The sequence below is a fragment of the Monodon monoceros genome, unplaced genomic scaffold (assembly GCF_005190385.1).
Source record: "Monodon monoceros isolate NGI ecotype Baffin Bay Population unplaced genomic scaffold, NGI_Narwhal_1 Super_Scaffold_9, whole genome shotgun sequence".
Taxonomy (NCBI): Eukaryota; Metazoa; Chordata; class Mammalia; order Artiodactyla; family Monodontidae; genus Monodon; species Monodon monoceros.
This window is the reverse complement of record NW_021703786.1, coordinates 51,746,399-51,751,644: the sequence shown is the minus strand read 5'-3', so window position 1 is coordinate 51,751,644 and position 5,246 is coordinate 51,746,399. Positions and strand designations below refer to the sequence as shown.

General features: G+C 45.3%; 1 non-coding gene across 1 annotated transcript; it reads left to right on the top strand.

The window, feature by feature from the left end:
• The first annotated feature begins 1,151 nt into the window (after window positions 1-1,151).
• Window positions 1,152-1,258, top strand: LOC114889869. Its single transcript, XR_003792163.1, has one exon. It is a non-coding gene; the product is annotated as a U6 spliceosomal RNA (small nuclear RNA).
• Window positions 1,259-5,246: the final 3,988 nt, after the last annotated feature.

The following is a 5,246-nucleotide window of genomic DNA, read 5'->3' as shown; positions in this document are numbered from 1 at the left end:
TCATCCTGTGTGGAAATTGCCTGAGTAGACACACCTGCTGGATAGGCAAGAGCCTGGCTCCAGCTCTGGGGAATGGTTATTTCCATCTGGCAAACCATGGGGGAGAGCAGGCCTGAGAATGGAGCTAGCACCAAGGAAGGAGAGCCAGGAAGGTTGGTAAGAGAAAACCCAGGTTCCTGGTCACGTTATTTGAAGACTAGATCAAGCCAGACTTAAAAATCTACCCACACTGTTCAGTTACGTGAGCCAAAATAGTCTCTTTATTATTTAAGTAGTGCCTTTAGATGGAATTGTTGTTTGTAATGTAAAGAGTCCTAATGAATACAGATGGTCAGATTCCATTGATTCTATTTAATGGGTATTTCTTGATCATCAGGCTTTTCATGAGGGGCTGGGGAAATGCAAAGATGAACAAGAGGGGGTCCTGTCCTTAAAGAGCCCCTTTTCAGCCTGGAGAAGAGGACGAGGGAAGAGAAGGATGGCTTGAACTTGAACCCTGCCTCTGAAATGCAAATATTCCTCCGAGGAGTTCACACAGCTCCTATAATCAATTGACAGACTCACCCTAAGCAGCCCAGCTGTGAAAGCCCATCTCTGGATATTGCTGGAGACGCTGCCGGAGAGAATTAACATCTGACAGTTTTGCTCTAAGGATTTGGGATTGAGTAAGTCAATGTGTCCATCAGGAAAATAGCAGCCGATGAAAACCCAGATCCCACATCGTTCAATGTGGTCAGCAAGGCTTTACTTTCGATTTTCAAGAACGAGGCGCCAATTTTGCACCTAAAAGCTGCCCAGTCTGACCTTGCTACACAGCAAAATGAAGAGCATCCTTACACAACTGATAAAATAAAGGCAGTTAGGTTACAAGACAAACTGTCATTACAAATGAACCCAGCTTGGTCTTTTAAGTTTTTTGGCCGTGCCATGGGCCACGTGGGATCTTAGTTCCCCGACCGGGGATCGAACGCGCGTCCCCTGCAATGGAAGCGCGGTCTTAACCACTGGACCACCAGGGAAGTCCTCAGGCTTGATGTTTTTAAAAAATCAAAGTTTTCAAGAAAAATTCCAGCTCTGCAAGCCCAGATGTTTCTGTATCCTAGAAACATCCTAAAGAATGAAGAGATACGACACAAAATGAATGCTATCAAATGCTCCCTTTGGCAGCACATATGCTAAAATTGGAAAAATACAGAGGAGATGAACGGGGCCCCTGTGCAAGGATGAGACCCAAATTCCTGAAGCATCTCATATTTTTCAGGTACACTCATCACACACACAAAACAGTGACTGTGTGAGGAGATGTATGTTAATTAACTTGACTGTAGTCATTTCACTATGTATATCAAATCACCATGTTGGACCCCTTAAATATATACAATTTTTATTTATTGAATAAAATTTATAAAGAGAGAAAGAAAAGAGTCATCACCATAAAAACAACCAAACAAACAACCAAACAAAATGCTATCAAGATAACCTTCCTCTCACTGGGAGACACAAAATAGTGTAAAGTAGTTGCTGGAATCCCTAAGCATTACAAAGTTTTCCTCCTGTTTCTGGTGAATTCACAGCAGTGAAAAATGAATATTTTGCTTTTTTTTTTTTTTTTTAAATTTTCTTTCTTTAAGGCAGCCTGTTATCTGGGATCAAATAAGAACCTGAGTAGGAAAATAGGCCAGACCCAGGGAGGTGCCTTGTAGTCAGGCACCCCAGAGAAACAGAACCAATAGGAAATTGTGATATTGTGATTTATAATAAGAAGTATGTAGTTGGTGTTCATCCCCATTCCTGGCACAGAGCCCCTAAAACCCTTGGAATTTCCTAAGTGATGAGAGTTATAAACATGTCTACTGTTGTATTAATGAGGTGACTATTAGACTGTATCTTAGGATGGGGGCTGGTTGCCGGGAGAACCAACCATGTGATTAGAATATTGGAACTTTCAGTCCCCAGTTCCTCTCGGGAGGGGAGAGGGGCTGGAAGTTGAACGCATTGCCAATGGCCAGTGATTTAATCAATCATAACTCTGTAATGAAGCCTCCATCAAACCCCAAATGGTTGGGTTCAGAGAGCTTCCAGGATGGTGAACACATGGAGATTTGGAGAGAGTGGCACAGCATGCCCTTTGCCTATACCTTTCCCAATGCTTCTCTTCTTCCTGGCTGTTCCTGAGTTCTAGGTAATAAGCCAGTACTATAGTAAGTAAAATGTTTCAGAGTTCTGTGAACAGCTCTAGCAAATTAATTGAGCCTTAGGAGGGTCATTGGAACCTCCAGTCTATAGCCAGTCAGTCAGAAGCACAGGTGACAACCTAGGCTTTTGATTGGCATCTGAAGTGGCGGGGCGGGGGGTGCAGCCTTATAGGACTGAGCCCTTAACCTGTGGGAGCTGATGCTACCTCCAAGTAAATAGTATCAGAATTCAGCTAGTGTCAGAGAATGTTTTGGTGTGTGGAAAAAGGCCACATGTCAAAACTGGGTGCAGAATTGGAGTTTCTGGTGCAGAAAACTGTGTTGGGTATGGAGGAAGCTGGGTCAGGTTGACTGGAGACAAAAGGACCAGCAAAGGCAAAAGATGCTGCACCAGTCCAGGCAAAAGATAATGGATAATGGAGGCCTGAATGAGAGGTGGAGTAGTAGGGTGGATGGGGAAGAGGGAGTAGATTTTTAAATAACCAAGCCTTGGTGCTTGATTGGATGAAAGGAGTGAAAAAAGGGGGAAGTCTAGAATGACTCCAAGGTTTCTGGCTCAAGCAACTTAAGTTGTCAAGGAGTTGCCTGAAATAGGCAACTTTGGAGGAGGAACGAGTCTTGAGAAGAAAATGAGGAACTCAGTTTTGGAAACGTTAATGTTGGGGTGATTGTGGGACATCCAAGTGGAGATATTCACAACAGGCAGAGGGTTAAAGAAGCACGAAGCCCGAGGGAGAGGTGAGTGTGGAGATATAGGCTGGAGAGTCATCAGCACATGCTGGTGGCCGTTAACACCAGGTGAGCGGATGACATTGCCCAGGGGAAACGTGTAGGGTGAGAACAGCGGTGAGTCATTGAGAACATTAAAGTAGTGGGTGGTAAAGAGGACCCTCAAAGGAAGCTGAAGATGGAGGTCAGAGAGGTGGAGAGGAAACCACGAGAGAAAATTCATGGAAACCAGTGAGTAGCACATTTCAAGAAGGTAGCCACGGTCGTGAGCTAGAGGCTCTGGAGAAGTCAAGTAAGATGACTAACCGTCGGATACCGGCTGGATTCTGAGGTTGTTTCAAGATACAAGGAAGGGACTTAATTTACCTTAGGACAGTGGTTCTCAAACCTAAGCGTGCATCAGAATCACCCAGAGGGCTTGTTTAGAACATGCCTGGCTTCCAGAATTTCTGATTCAGTAGGTCTGGGGCGGGACCTGAAAATGCGCATTTCTAACAAGTTCCCAGGTGGTCCTCATGCTGCCGTCTCAGGACCACACTGTGAGAACTACCGCCTTCAGCGTTACCATCCTCAGGGAAGTGAGGTAGCAGGGACGCCTTCATGGCAGCCACGCAGTGACCCAGGGACCCAGGGAGAACTAGGACACTGGCTCGTTGGAATTCCAGTCATGGAGGAGGTTCTGGTCTAACAGGGGGTGGAGAAGACAGGCGCGCTCCGCACAGAGTAAGGCCAGTTTCCCTCCCGGCAGCCACACCTGAGAGGGCGTCACCCTTACGAAGGGCAGTTTGGCAACAGCGATCAGCGTAGCACTTGTATATTCCCTTTGACCCAGCAATCCTACTTTTGTGTAAAATAAGAATATAAATGTTTATATATAAGTATATGTACATATTTGCATTTGCATAAAGAAATTCTTTTTTTTTTTTTTTTTGCATGAAAAAATTCTTGAAGGATAAATGAGAAATAATAGTGGTTTCAGAGACCGGGGTGGGGTAGGACTGGAAGGATGGAGAACAGAGGTTGGAGATAAACATTTTACTGAATACTCTTTTATGCTTTTTTTAAAAAGCATTTGGACCATGTGACTCTATTATCTTTTTAATAAATAAACTAGACTTTATTTTTTAGAACAGTTTTAGATGCACAGCAACACTGAGCAGAAGATACAGAGATTCCCCATATGCCCCCTGCCCCAGCACATGCACAGCCTCCCCATTATCCACATCCCCCATCACAGTGGTGCATTTGTTACAGTCGATGAACCAACACTGACACATCATTACCACCCAAAGTCCAAATTTACATTAGGGTTCATCCTTGGCTTTGTATATCCTATGGGTTTGGTTAAATGTATAATGACATGTATCCACCATTATAGTATCATACAGAGTAGCTTCACTGCCCTAAAACCGTCTGTGCTCTACCTGTTCATCCCTCCTCCCCCCACCCCCTTCCCCTGGCAACCAAGTGTTAATCTTTTTTTTTGTTGTTGTGATACGCGGGCCTCTCACTGTTGTGGCCTCTCCCGTTGCGGAGCACAGGCTCCGGACACGCAGGCTCAGCGGCCATGGCTCACGGGCCCAGCCACTCCGCGGCATGTGGGATCCTCCCGGACCGGGGCACGAACCCGCGTCCCCTGCATCGGCAGGCAGACTTTCAACCACTGCGCCACCAGGGAAGCCCTGTTAATCTTTTTAAAACTTAAAAATGTTTATTATTCAAAGAAATAGACTAATATCTTCAGTCCTGCTGCCTGGGTTTGGATCTCCTCCCTACCATGGCTGTGTATCCTGTGGCAAATGGATTAACTTGCTTAAGCCTCTATTTTCTTATTTGTAAAGTGGAGGTGCTAATAGTATCTATGTTGTAAGACTGCTGAAAGATAATCTAAAATTTGAGAAGCATTCAGCCGGGCACCTGGCACTTAGTAAACACAAATCCAGGTACGTATAGTTACCATGGTTATCATCTGTCATCCTGTCATCTCTGTGGAGGCTGCCTTTCATTGTCCCAGTGTGCGTCTCACATTCATCCCTCCAGAGAAAATCTGATTGGGTGACGTTGTCATTATCCAATATGGAGCATCTCTGTTAGACAGACTCTCACAGACCCATATCATGGGTGGTTGGTCATTTTGATGTCCAGCCTATCCATAGCCGCTTTGGGCTTGGGCCCCACCCCCAGACTAAACCACTGGCACCAGAAGCATAGTCCAGTGATATGACACAAGACAGAACAAGAACCGCCCCCCACCAATGTAACCACTTTCCTCAGAGGAGGGCTCTGGGGGTAGCAGGCACTCAGAACTCTTTGGCTTGTGCA